Below are 15,020 nucleotides of genomic sequence, written 5' to 3'. Positions count from 1 at the left end.
AGGTGTGATTACGATTTTTATGGGGTTGGGAGGGGGTTGGTGATCACTGGGCTAGTGTGTGGGGGTCTGTTTTATGTGTTTGCAGTGCTTATCTGGTGAATTTAGGTGGGTTTTTGTGACTTAGACCATGTTTTACATGGTCTAAGTCACAACGTCCAAGTTCCGTTGATCCTGGGCTGTATAACTTTCAGTTACCAAAAAAAAGAATTGGCTCACAATAGAAATTCTTGCCAGAAGGGAAAGTTTGAAAGAGAAAATAAAGATTGAAAATTAAATAATATTAAATGGGCCTTTAATGCATAAGCCCCTTTTATATAATGGGCATCAGTATGAGCCTTTCGGGTGGCACACAAAGTTTTTTGGGGGCTCAGGCAGTGACTCATGGATGGCAAGCATCAAACAGACAAAGGTCTAAATGAGCACTGCCTCATACATCATATAGTCATAGTAACATAGTAACATAGTAGATGACGGCAGATAAAGACCCGAATGGTCCATCCAGTCTGCCCAACCTGATTCAATTTAAATTTTTTTATTTTTTCTTCTTAGCTATTTCTGGGCAAGAATCCAAAGCTTTACCCTGTACTGTGCTTGGGTTCCAACTGCCGAAATCTCTGTTAAGACTTACTCTAGCCCATCTACATCCTCCCAGCCATTGAAGCCCTCCCCAGCCCATCCTCCCCCAAATGGCCATATTCAGACACATACCGTGCAAGTCTGCCCAGTACTGGCCTTAGTTCAATATTTAATCTTATTTTCTGATTCTAAATCCTTTGTGTTCATCCCACGCTTCTTTGAATTCAGTCACAGTTTTACTCTCCACCGTCTCTCGGGAGCGCATTTCAGGCATCCACCACCCTCTCCGTAAAGTAGAATTTCCTAACATTGCCTTTGAATCTACCACCCCTCAACCTTCAGGGGGGCAGGCCTTCAAGGGGGGCAGGCCTTCAGGGGGTGCAGGCCTTCAAGGGGGGAAAGGCCTTCGGGGGGGCAAGCCTTCAAGGGGAACAGGCAGGCAGGCAGGCCTTCAATGGGGGGGACAGGCCTTCGAGGGGGGATGCAGGCCTTCAAGGGGGGTGCAGGCCTTCAAGGGGGGACAGGCCTTCGGGGGGGTGCAGGCTTCAGGGGGGGACAGGCCTTCAGGGGGGGCAGGCCTTCAAGGGGAGCAGCCAGGCAGGCCTTCAAGGGGGGGACAGGCCTTCAGGGGTGGGATGCAGACCTTTAAGGGGGGGACAGGCCTTCAGGGGAGGGGGGGCCCTGGTGTAGAAGTACACAGAAGGAAGGGGGAGGGGTTCAAAGAGACGTGCATATGCTGGACTTTGGGTGGGAAGAAATAATGGGTCTGAAAATAGAGGAGAGAGAGAGGTGATGGACATGGGTTTTAGGGAGGGAAGGAACAGAAAGGGAGAGAAGTTGGACACAAGGGATGGTGTGGAGGGGGGAATAGAGATACTGATTAGGAGGGTAGTTGGGAAAAGAAAGGGAGAGATGGTGGACCCTGGGGTGGTGGGGAAGGAGGGAGAGCTTCTGGATGAAAGGGTAAAGAAAAGTTGGATCTGTGGAGGGAGACAAAAAAAAGGAAATATGCCAGACATCCGGGGGAGGGAAGGGAAACGGAAGGGGAGGACAGAGATGGCAGATGGATGGTTAGCACGGAGAAAGAAGAAAGAAGGAGACCCTGGCAAGCAAGTTATCAGAAGACAACCAGAGCCTTGGACCAACAAGATTTGAAAAATAACCAGACAACAAAAAGGTAGAAAAACTAATTTTATTTTCTGTTTTATGATTACAATATGTCAGATTTGAAATGTGTATCCTGCCAGAGCTGGTGTTAGTCCGCAAACGTGAGCTAGGATTTAACAGAGAGAGGAAAAGTCCTTTTTGTTTCTTTATTTTATTTACACCACAGCGCCAGTGTGGTTAGGAGAAGCCAAAGGGGGGTAAAAAAGCTATAAAATAAACCCACCAGGATGTTTGAAAAAAACACCCAATTGGGCAGGAAAATCGAATCGATAAACCAATTCAATAGGCTGAATCGAATCGAAATATTTTTTCCTGAATCTGGCAGCACTAGTTTGCGCTACTGTCTTAGACTTTAGGACCTGGGATTGTGGAGAGATGGCATCCTCAGTACTTTATAATGCAAGTGAAATGAGGATTTGGTCAGATTTTTGAAGGGTCTGCACTCTGCAGAAGAAAAATATTGTATAGGCCGAGGACATGAGACAGCAGGAAATGGGAACTTTTCTTCCTTTTATTTTTGTGAATGGCAACGCTGAGGATGTCAGAGAGTTCAGTTAAAATATGTGCTTTATAAGAAAATATAATAATGTGTTTTATAAAGTTTATAACATTGCTGGCCTACCCGGTGAGGTGTTCCTAGTGGTGGTGGTGGCAGCGTATCAATGTGTTGAGAGGAAGAGGTAATCTGGGAAATTCTGCTGAGCAAATTCCGGGCCCATTTCCACCCCCCAGTTAGTCCACTCCACTCAACTGGTTCACACACTGAGTGGGTCTTTGAGTGTTGTTCCTGGGTAGTTGTTTTGGGATCTCTTCCAGTGGTTTGTTAGTATCTCCTTCTGGTCCAAGGAATGAAACTTTGTTAACCTTAGCACTGACCTACAGAATATGTTTGTAACAGCGCTGCTTGTGTGGCATTAGTCTATGTAGTGATCGAAAGAAAAAACCAGACCTTTGCACATTTTTGCACTATATGGTGGGTGTATGAGGAGATTCACATTTCCTGCACAGCTAAGTCTGTGTGAAGTTACCTTGTGCTGTATTTGACATCTAGCAAAGTCTCTGTTTGGAAGGAAAGATCTCAGCTTAAAAATGAAGTGGCCAGAAGTTATGGTAAAAGCAGATAGCGTAGCTGGTTTTAAGAAAGGTTTGGACAAATTCCTGGAGGAAAAGTCCATAGTCTGTTATTAAGACATGGGGGAAACATCTGCTTGCCTTGGATCGGTAGCAAGGAATGTTGCTACTCTTTGGGTTTTGAACAGGTACAAGTGACCTGGATTGGCTTCCATGAGAATGGGCTACTGGGCATTATGGACCATTGGTCTGACCCAGTTAGGCTATTCTTATGTTATGTTCTCATCTGTAGGGGCCTTTGTTTTCACTTCTTATTTTAATGTATTTTTTTTTCTGAGAAATTATCAGTGTTTTTTATAATGAGAACAAAATGGAAGATAATTAATGTGTGTGGAATGGGGGGGGTAACTAATTTCTTCAGCTAAATAATTCAATCCACCTCAACCAGACATAGGAGAACTCACGCACCATTCACACACCCTCCAACCAAAAACGTCAAAAGAAAAAGCCAGTTCGACAACCTCCTAGCCATTCGAGCTGCAACACTCGACCCCCAACTCTACAACCTATTGACCTCGACCACAAACTACAAAACCTTCAAAAAAGAAATAAAAACCCTTCTATTCAAAAACACATAAAACCGAACTAAAACAATCAGAACTGTCCCAAGCATCACCTGCAACTACTCCATATGTATTTCTGATGTCATGACAATTCAGACATAATTTATGTTATGTTATGGTATGTTTGGAATAATGGTTACATATATGAGGTTCAATAAAAGAAAATTTTCACTGCCTGTTTCTATTATGACCATTTATTCAGTTTCATGGTTATTACAAAAAATATTTTTTTACATGGGGGGGTGTCAAAAAATTATGGGCCCCGGGTGCCACATACCCTAGGTACACCACTGCTTACCAATGACCTGTACAGGGGCATCAAAACCTTCTTCCTTCTCCTGACTACGCCTCCCTTTATACAGCCCAGCATCCTTCTGGCAGCAGCCACTGCCTTGTCACACTGTTTTTTCACCTTTAGATCTTCGGACACTATCACCCCAAGGTCCCTCTCCCCGTCCATGCATATCAGCTTCTCTCCTCCCAGCATATACGGTTCCTACCTATTATTAATCCCCAAATGCATTACTCTGCATTTCTTTGCATTGAATTTTAGTTGCCAGGCATTAGACCATTCCTCTAACTTTTGCAGATCCTTTTTCATATTTTCCACTCCCTCTTTGGTGTCTACTCTGTTACAAATCTTGGTATCATCTGCAAAAAGGCACACTTTTCCTTCTAACCCTTCAGCAATATCACTCACAAACATATTGAACAGGATTGGCCCCAGCACTGAACCCTGAGGGACTCCACTACTCACCTTTCCTTCCTTCGAGCGACTTCCATTAACCACCACCCTCTGGCGTCTGTCCTTGATAATATGTGAAAAAAACAAACATCAATAGTTTAATGCCTTTCAAACGTTCATTCCTGGAAAAAATAAGATAAAACAAGACAACTAATCTCCCAAGACGTGATGGTATAAAGTGCCAAGCTATAAAGTGCTTCAAAAAAAATCAACAACAAATAACAGTCCTGAAATAAAGTGCCAGTGCAAAGTTTAAAAACTGTATATCAAAAATTAATATGGAATAACACCCTAAATAAGTAGCTGAATAATAAAAAAATATATGAAAAATATAAAAAGTATAAACAATTGTGAAAAAGTAGAAAACAGTTCATCAAAATGTCCAGTGAAAAAATCAATCAATTCCTCCGTACAAATTCATAAATAAGGAATTCACTTGAAAAGTTTGAGGGCTAGGTGACAGTAACAGTTCATTAAATGAATGTTGAGTCACTCAAGAAATCATGAAAAAGTTCATACATTCAATAATAGTTCACAAAATTGCACACTAGCCCGGAACTTGAAAGATTAAATACTTAGCTTCACAGTATTGAACAAAATATTGCCTGTAGATTTCAAGTTCTGCTGCTTTCCCTGAAGTGCGAGCCCGCGGGTTTAAAGCGGGACTGCACTGTGGCGTGCAGCCCCGCTTTGAGCCCGCGGGCTCGCACTGCAGGGAAGACAGCAGAGATCAGTCTGGGCGGTGAGAGGAATTTTGGATTTTCTCTGTTGTGAACTCTATTTTTCAGGTTCTCTTTTCTGGGCTTAGCAGTTTGTTTTTGGACTTCCAGTTCAACTAGAACTAGAGCTGGGATCTGGTACCTTACCTTTCATTTGCTGTTACATCACATTCCAGCTTATTTTGGTCCAGTCATTGCAATAATGGTTCTTTGGCTGCTAGCCATGCACTGTGGCATCTTTTATTCATGAGCCTCTAGTCCGTCCCCGGCCCCAGGACTTCTGCAGCCCCTGAAACAGTGAGCAGAGAGCAGGGCGGCACTAGAGAGTGGGAAAAAAAGGTCTGCGACTGGTCCCCAGTAGTCGCTTCTGGAGTTGATCGGCCAGCCCAGTCGGATTGTGAAATGTGTGTTGTGAGTCACGTCCCTGCCTACTTTGCATGCGTTTCTCATCATTTGCATGCACAGATTCGAAGCGGATCGTTGGAGAGGTTAGTGAATGGGGCCGGAGGGAAATTTGATCGTAAAGGGATCGTAAACCGATCGGTTTGCTTTTTGAATCTATGTAGTGAATAGGTTCTCAGATGATATCACAATCGAGAAAATATTCATACCATTCATACCTGTCTACGTCCGGTCTGTGGCAAACCTGGAAACTCAATGATGGGGCCATATATGGCCACCAGCATTAAATTTCTGGTCTAAGTGCAGGTGCTATAGACAGCCAGCCAAGCTGACATTCATCAGCTGACTGGTTAAATCATAGCAGACAACGATAGACCTGTTATTAGGTAGGTCTGTCTGGCCACTAGACTTAGCCAATCTGTCAATGAATATTGCCTTTGACCAGCTATGTTGTGTGACAAAGCAAGTGACCGGGCTAGCTAGTGACTAGAATATTCAGTGGAAGATAGTCAACTATCTCTCACTGAACATTGGCAGTTAGCCAACTTCCTGGCCTGCTAAATACCGCTGAATACAAATCTTTCTTCAATGTCCAGCTCATCGAAAAGAGCTGCCACACCTCTCTAGAATACATGTTGGCCTCGGTCAACGACGAACTCCAACCTCACCCACTGGGCATCCTACTTCTTTATCGCCCACCTACCCCTTGGAACAAATCCTCTGATCTCGTACTCGAAACCATATCAAACGCCTTCCTCAAATTTCAAAGGCTCTTGATCATTGGGGACATCAATCTCCACCTTGACGACAATACCAACAAGGATACGATCGAACTGAAGAGCTTCCTCGCCTCTCTCGGTTTTTCACCCCCTTCACCATCCCCATCCCATGAAAAGGGTCACACTCTAGACCTTATTACTTTCCTTGATCTTACCGCTTACAAAACTTCAGTCGGTGACACCCGCTGGGAACAGGTCCCCTTGTCTGACCACTTCCTTGGGACCTTATCCATCTTCATTTTCATGTCACATCTCGGGGCTCCTCCCCTCTCCTCTAATTCCATCACCTTTCGCAAAAAAATTTCAAGCGACCTGTTCTGGATAAAATTTCTCAAACAACTCTCCTCCGCTCCTAAACCTGCAGACCCTGAATCCAACTGGCATAACTGGACCGCCCTCTCCGAATCCACCTACCACTCCCTCGCCCCCCTTTCCACCAAATCCATCTCTTATCCTCGCAAAGCCCCCTGGTATCTCCCTTATCATAGAGAACTAAAGCAGAATTGTCGAGCCCTGGAGTGCAAATGGAAAAAATCTAACTCCCCTACAGACAAACAATCCTGGAGAGCCAACATTAAGCACTATAATTCTACATTAAAAAAAAGCAAGAAAGAACTTCTATGGCGAGAAAATCTCCAGATCCAATAACCAGAGTAGTACACTTTTCAAAATCTGGCGCTCTCTAACCTCCAAAAAAGACTCCACCTCTTTCCCCTCCTCTCCCTCAGCCGATGTTCTGGCAAATTTCTTCAATGATAAGGTCACTACCTTACGTTGCTCCTTCCCACCTGCAGTCTCCTACAACTCCCTGGTGCTCACTGACCCCAACCCTACTCTACCGGCCACCAGCGCTATCCCAGCCGACAGACTCTGGGCTGCCTTCGACCAAGTATCCGATTCCATCATCCTCAAACTCTGTCTCAAAATGAAATCCTGCAATTGTTCTTTAGACCCTTTCCCCTCCTACCTCTACGAGGAAATACCTGCTCAAGCCATCTCTTCCACTACCAAACTCCTACACTCCGCTCTACATTCGGGCCTTTTTTCCCCAGAAATGGGCCATATCGCCTTAACCCCCCTATTGAAAAAACCCGACCTCGACCTTTCCACTCCATCCAGCTATCGCCCAATAGCAAATATCCCTCTCCTAACCAAGATGCTCGAGTCCATCATATCAACTCAACTCTCATCCTACCTAGAGAAATTCTCCATTCTCTTACCCTACCAATACGGCTTCCGTCCCAATTTCAGCACCGAATCTCTACTGACCTCCCTAATCTCCAAGGTCCAACAACTTCACTCCCGCAACAAGTTCGCTGTCCTCTTGCAATTTGACCTCTCTGCCGCTTTCGACGTTGTTCATCACGACATTCTACTTTACCAACTTTCCGAGATTGGCATCACCTCCACTGTCCTTGAATGGTTCTCAAAATTCCTTCGTTCCCGCTCCTACATTGTCAACATGAATGGTACCTCTTCCTCCCCCTGGACACCAATCTGTGGAGTCCTGCAAGGTTCACCTCTTTCTCCTATCCTCTTCAACATTTATATGTCCTCCCTAAAACTCCTCCATCTATCCCCTCTTGAAACAATTTACACCTATGCTGATGACATCCTTGTCCTTCTCGAGACTGACTCGAACCTCACTGATCTCCCATTGAACATATCCTCCTGTATCTCAAACCTCCAATCTTGGGCCCACACCGTCCAAATGAAATTAAATGAATCCAAGACAAAACTACTTTGGTTTGGCCCAAAATTAACTCAACTACCCCCCCCCCCCTCAATCCCACTGCCTTCCGGCTCCTCTCTGCAGCTCGAATTCTCCAGCAAGGTCCTGGGCGTCATCATTGATTCTACTCTGTCCTTCAACGACCACCTCAACTCTGGTAAAAAAATGCTATTTCAGCCTTCACATGCTTATGTCAGTAAGATCCTGTTTCCATCAAAAACATTTTGCCGTTCTAGTCCAATCCATCATCTTCTCCAGACTGGACTATTGCAATTCCATCTTCATATGCCTAACGAAGAAAAACCTCCACAGACTCCAGCGGATCCAAAATGCCGCAGCCAAGCTTATCTTTGCTAAAAGTAAATTCGATCACGTCTCTCCACTCCTTTCCAAGCTTCACTGGCTTCCAATAACTTCCAGAGTCCACTTCAAATGCATCAGCCTAACCTTCAAGATCCTCCACGGCATCCTTCCTCCATTAATTCCACTTTCCTGGAATTCCTCGAATCTTAGTACCTCCAGACCTACCCAAAAATCGAAACTATCCTTCCCCTCACTAAAAGGCATTTCCCACCCAGGAAAACTGGGGACTTCCCTCCTCTTCAGATTCACCGAGCTCTGGAATAACCTCACCTCCCCCCTTCGGAACCTGAGTGCTCTCCAACCCTTCCGCAAACATCTGAAAACCTGGCTTTTCTCTAAAATCTAACTTCTCCCTCCTCTCTGACATCCTAGCTCTCTAACATTCTTCTTCCCTCCGATCTTCATATAACCCTTTCCCTGGAGTTCCTTTCTTATTACAATCCCTGTAAACCGTGCCGAGCTCCACGACCATGGAGATGGTGCGGTATAAAAACCTAAGGTTTAGTTTAGTTTGAATATCAGGACTTTTGTTCTGCACAAATGTATAAAGATTCCCTTCTGTAATAGAAAAGACATCTTAGTGATATAAAAGAGTTTGAGCAGGAAAGTATATATAACGATCTAAGAGTACAAAGTAAAGCAATTCAGCACAAATTACTGAAAAGATGATTAAGATTGAACCTGATATTGAAAAGTGTTTTAACAGTGTGGAATATGTTACAAGACACTTCCTTTAAAAAATCCTTAAAATCTTATCTTTTTAAAAATGCTTTTAACATTTAAATTTTAGACATGACATAACGTCTTCAAGTTTTAACTTTTTCCCCTCTCTATTGTTTTTCTCCTTCTTTGTTTATTCCCTCTAAGAAAAAATTTGTAACTTTTCCCTTCTTACCCCCCTGACTCACGTTTGTTTTATTTTTAAGAATTATGTTATTTCGTTAGTCTTTTTTGTAACCTACTTCTTTTTTTAGAATGTTGTACATCGCTTAGTAAATCGAATAAGCGATTCATCAAATAATAAAAACTTGAAACTTGAAAACTTGATCTATGTTTATTCTTATACTAGTCTTTAAGCCCGTTAGATTAACGGGTGCTAGAACATATGTGTGTGTGTCTGTCTTTTTTTCTCTCTCTCTCCTTAGCCGCTTTCTTTCTTTCTGCCTTTCTTTTTCCTTGGCTGTCCATCACCACCCCTTGCCTGCTCCCCCTGTCCATTTTCCCTTCCTTTTACCTCCACTGTGTCCACCACCACCCCTTCACTGCTCTCCTTATGCAGCAGCAGCCCTTCTCCCTCCAGCAGCACCTCTTTCCTTCTCCCCCTGTCCAACATTAGTCCTCCGTTCTTTTTTCTTCACCTCCCCTGTCCATCAGCATCTCTTTCCTTCTCCCCCTGTCCAGCAGTAGGCATCCCTTCCTTTTTTATCCTCCCTCCTCCTTCTTATCCCTATGATACTCTTACCTTGCTCTGCCCCTGATCAGAGGTTCCCGACAGCTGCCCAGTTGCACCCATTGGAAAAGTTCCCACTGCCGCATCCCGCACCCCTCCTGACGCGGCTCCCACTGTCCTTTCTGTCTGTCTCTGTCCCTGGCCCCCTTTGCCTGTCTGTCTTTCTGTGTATCTCCCTGACCGTGTCTTTCTTCTTTCCTTTCTGTCTCCCTTCCTCCCTCTGTCTGTCTGTCCAAAGCAGCATTCCATCCCCCTCCCCCCACACCAGTTCCCTGTGCACCTGCCCCTGTGTCTTTCTTATTTTCTTTGTGTTTCCCTTCCTCTCTCTGTCTGTCCAAAGCAGCATTCCATCCCCCTCCATTTCCCTCCCCCCACACCAGTTCCCTGAGCACCTGCCCCTGTGTATTTCTTATTTTCTTTGTGTTTCCCTTCCTCTCTCTGTCTGTCTGTCCGTCCAAAGCAGCATTCCCTTCCCCTCCCCCCCCCCCAGTTCCCTGTGCAGCAGCATTAGCGTTTCCTCTACCCGCCCCTGTCCCTTCCCCTTCCCCTTCCCGCGGGCCGGACTACAAAGGTGGTGATTCCAGCAGCGCTTTTATCAGTCTCCACACGCTGCTTCGGGCCCTTCTGCCCTGATTTACTCTGGCACGTCCCTGATGACATCATCAGAGACGCGGCAGAGCAAATCAGGGCAGTAGAAGGGCCCGAAGCAGCGTGTGGAGACTGATGTACACGCTGCTTGAATCGCCATTCGGACCCGCGGGAAGAGAAGGGGGTGGGCGGCAAAGGAGAAACGGAGATCGGCGGCGGCGACAGGAGAAACGGAGAACGTCGTCTGGCTGCGGTCCTGCTTGTGAAGGCGATCGGGTGGTGACGTATTAGCGCGCATGCGCACTCCTTCGGCCACAGACCTACAGCGCACGGAACACGAAAATAGGACTGCGCATGCGCGAGTTAGCCTTTTATTATATAGGATTCTCATATACTCAAAGAAGATTTCACACTAAAACAATATTCTTATAGGCCAAATTCCCACACAAAGCACTAAGGAAAGCAAGCACAAAATAACACACACTTCTACAGTATAAAGACACTAACAAAGAGACAGACATGGAGAACATTTTGGGAGACCGTCATCCTGGTTGGATAAAACACCTCCTGAAACAGAGTTCAATTTGCTGGACCCAGAGCCCATTCTTTATAGTTTTCTGTTGCATATTCATTAGCTTGTATGACCTAGAGGTCAAGCAATAAACTTTGCTTTTGTGATTTTCATGTCTTTAAGTATTTCTTTCCCAGCTAGAGTATGTCTTATCTTTATAGGAATAACAAGGTATACAATACATCAGACTTTTTAGTTGGATGATGGAAAATCATTGACAAGTAAATATACCATCAGGATAGCAGTAAAAAAATTATTATTGTTCACAAGACGATCATTCTATGTTTAAAATTTAATATTTTAATTTCCAATTTCTAATCAAGTCCTCTTTTGCAAGATTCAATTTTTTTATCTTCCCCTTTTTTATTTCTTTCACTTTTTGCCCCCCCTCCCCCCTCCCCCGAAGTATTACCCATATATGTTCTCTCTTTGCTTTAATTATTGTAGTTCATCCCCTTCTCCTTTTGTACCTGTATTAAATTTTGTATTAATGTATTATATTGTTTGTATTAATGTATTATATTGTTTTGTACCTGTATTATTTTGTATTAATGTATTATATTGTTTTGCCCCCATTTTTAAATTTGTAATACGCTTAGAAATATTTGAGAATGCGTGCACATCAAATTTTAATAAAAACTTGAAACTTGGAATGCAAAAGTTTAATTGAAAGACTATAATTGATTTTTAGCTATTATATCTCTTTATGGTATAGGTGTCCCTCTCACACTCTCCATAACCTCATCAAGTGATGTCTTATCAGAGAAATAAAATTGCAAATGTAAAGGAACAGAATAATGTGAATTTGTAAGAAATAGAACTAGGCCCCAAAAATAGGCCTCATACAATTAGTTTGTTATCAGCAAAGAAAGAAAGCTCACTACAAAGGAATGCAGACCTTAATTAATGGCAATACCAGCTTCTATGAGTGGGCAGCATAAGAAAGAAAAAATGCTTATGAATCTTATAGGTCCTCTTTTACTACGCTGAGGTAGAAGTTTCTACTGCAGCCCAGGGCGCTAAATGCTCCAACACTTATAGTACCTCCATGGGCTCCTTTTACTAAGCTGTGCTAGCAGTTTTAGCTCGCACTTAGCGCGCGCTAGATGCTAACGCCTCCATTGAGCTGACGCTAGTTTTTCCACGTAGCGCGGGGGTTAGTGCGTGCTAATCTGCAGCGCGCGCTAAAAACGCTACCGCAGCTTAGTAAAAGGAGCCCTATGATTGTCAGAGCAGTATCAGAGCATTTAACGCCCTGGGCTGCAATAGAAACTTCTACTGCAGCTTAGTAAAAGGGGGGGATAGAGAATTAGTGTGCTTGAACATGATCATATCAGCTTATACACTTCTCCCTCTGGATTCGCGGGGGATAGGGGCAGAGCCGGACCGTGAATGGTGAAAAACCGCGAATATCCGGCTCTGACCCACCCCCACCTCCCTCCCGCCTTCCCGGCTTTACCTGGTGGTCTAGCGGGCTTTCGGGGTAGGAACGATCTTTCTACACTCCTGCCCCGTGCAGATCACCATGAGGAAATGGCTGCTGTGAGTTCCCGTAGCCTCTCGAGACTACAACAGGAACTCCTTACAGCTATTTCCTAATGGCGATCTGCACGGGGCAAGAGCGTAGGAAGTTCGCTCCTGCCCCGAAAGCCCGCTAGACCACCAGGTAAGGTCGGGATACCGGGGGGAAGACTTAACGATGGGTTTTTTTTCTTTTTTCCCCCTCCCCCAAAAATTGCAAATATGTGAAATCGCGATTACCGAAACCGCGAATAGGGAGGGGGAAGTGTATTAACAAAAACTTCATTGGTTGCCACTTGAAGCTAGAGTACTATTCAAATTTGGCTGTATTTGCTTTAAGATTTTATGTGGTTTAGCACCATCTTATCTTTCTTCCCATTTTAGATGTTATACTATTAATAAAAACATCTGAAGATCAGGTTGGTTTTCTTTTCCCTCAGCAAAAGCATGCCACTACAAAAATTTTTTGGATAGGACCTTGGTATTCTAGGCTGGAGTAATGAATTCAGGTTTGAATGTCCTTATTTCCCCTTTCCTTACTTATTATCAATTTTGGAAAGATCTTAAAACTTATCTATTTAAAAAAATATGGAATACAGAATTGATGTAAATCTTTATTCTATAAATCCATCTAACTTCCTATTTGATTTTTTGATTATTTGTACTGTCAATTGAATTGCGAAATTTCTATTTTGAATATTTTTATGATGCTGAAAACTCCTTTGCTTAATGTTTTATTATTCTGAATTATGTAATTTCTGTTCTAAATCAATGCCTTATGACTTTGGGCTCCTTATACTAAGCTGCGATAGCGTTTTTAGTGCGCGCCAATCCCGCGTTACGTGGCTAGCTCAATGCTGGTGTTAGTGTCTAGCATGCATGGCAATTCTGCGCGCGCTAAGCACGTGCTAAAACCGCTATCACAGCTTAGTAAAAGGAGCCCTTTGTATTTCCAATGCCCAGTGCATTATTATTGTGACGGCCATGAACTGATGGTTTGGCGGTATATAAAAATAAACTACTATTATTATAAATATAAAGTATTCTAAGTTATACATAAAACAGTATTATATTAACAAAGCAGAAAAATAGAACCAAGATTAGAAAAGAGAAAGAAATGCTATATACTAGGCAGAGAAAGGAAGAGTAATCTGAAGTAATTGCTCATTATATTTAAACAGAGTCAACAGAAAAACAAGGTAGAAAAAAGCTTGTTAGTGACTTCAAAGAAAGCCTGGATAAGCTCTGTTTCTGTTTTCTGTTCAACACTGTCATCCTGCTTCTTAGAACAAGCAAATATCCCAAATCCCTGTACTTAGCCCAATTCAGAGGCTAATTATTGCCTTGACTGATATTTGACCTGTTCTTCTGTGTGCATTATAGAGGTTAAAACCAGACATGTATGCATGTAAGAAAAAAAGTGGTCAAGCTATTATATTAGCATTACATCTCCATTCTCCAACAACACTTATCCACGTATGGACTAGGAAGGCGCCAACTAGGTGGGACTTCCACTTATGTATGTAAATTAACAAAATACTGTGTGCACTTTCTTGTCTCATTGAGGCACTCACACTTATGCCATCCCTATTAGGTAAGCCAAAACTTATTACCCTAGTATTCTATTCCCAAACCCATGTAACCAGATTCTCTTATAGAACAGGTTCCTACAGCACTTCCTCAGGGCACCTGAATGGTGGTGATCACTTGCAGCATTGCCTCCATAGACTGAAATTATGTAAAATATAGGCTAACAATTGTTTATGTTTATTTGTACTCTATACCGCCCTATTCTGTTGAAAACAGGTCAAGGTAACTTACATAAAAACAAGTGTAACAAAGCAAGAAAAGAACTCAATTTAAAAAAAGGAAAGAGGCATCAACCAGAAAACAGTCATTCAAAATAAAAATCTAAAAAGTAAATATTACCTCCCACTTTTATTAAGCCACGATAGAGGTTTCTACAGCAGCCTTGAGCACTACATACTCTAAAGCTCCGGGCTATGGTAGAAATCTTAATTGTGGTTTTGTAAAAGGGAGGAAAATGATTTAAAAATTAAGCATTCAGGTTTCATAGTTATGGAAGACAAAGATAAATCAATCTTTGAATGCCAAAGAGAAAGCATGCCTATTATGGATGTAAATGATTAGAAGCATACCTGTGCACTTAAATGCATAAATGCCAGTAATCTGTTTACACACTTATCTGTAAATATGTGCACATTTTACACAGCATGTGGCATACACATAGGTGGAGTCTGGATTCACATTTATGTATTTAACTTATAGACTACCATAACTATTGTTGGGGGAAAAGGATGTAGGGGGGGGGGGTTTGAGGGATAAATTGGAAATTTTCTTTGTATATGTTATTGCTTTTTTAATCTGTGTAATTGTGTATTCAATAAACATATTTAAAAAACCCTCAAAAATAATAGAATACTGGTACAAGATTCTTTATCTGAAATCCTTGGGACCAAGCATATTTCAGTTTTTGGAATTTTTTGGTTTTCAGGTTGGTGATGTTAAGGCAGAAAAAGGCAGAGTTTAACATAGTCAGCGAACTCTTTTATGTTTGGGGGGGCACAAGCTCTGCCCCAGACCCTGCCCCCATAACAGTACTAATTGTAATACCATTTTTCCATTCATTTTTCATATATACACACAATATAATCTTATTAACAATACATAATGGTTAACCACAAAATTAAAC

Source organism: Geotrypetes seraphini, chromosome 2, assembly GCF_902459505.1.
Source record: "Geotrypetes seraphini chromosome 2, aGeoSer1.1, whole genome shotgun sequence".
Taxonomy (NCBI): Eukaryota; Metazoa; Chordata; class Amphibia; order Gymnophiona; family Dermophiidae; genus Geotrypetes; species Geotrypetes seraphini.
This window is presented reverse-complemented; position numbering follows the sequence as displayed.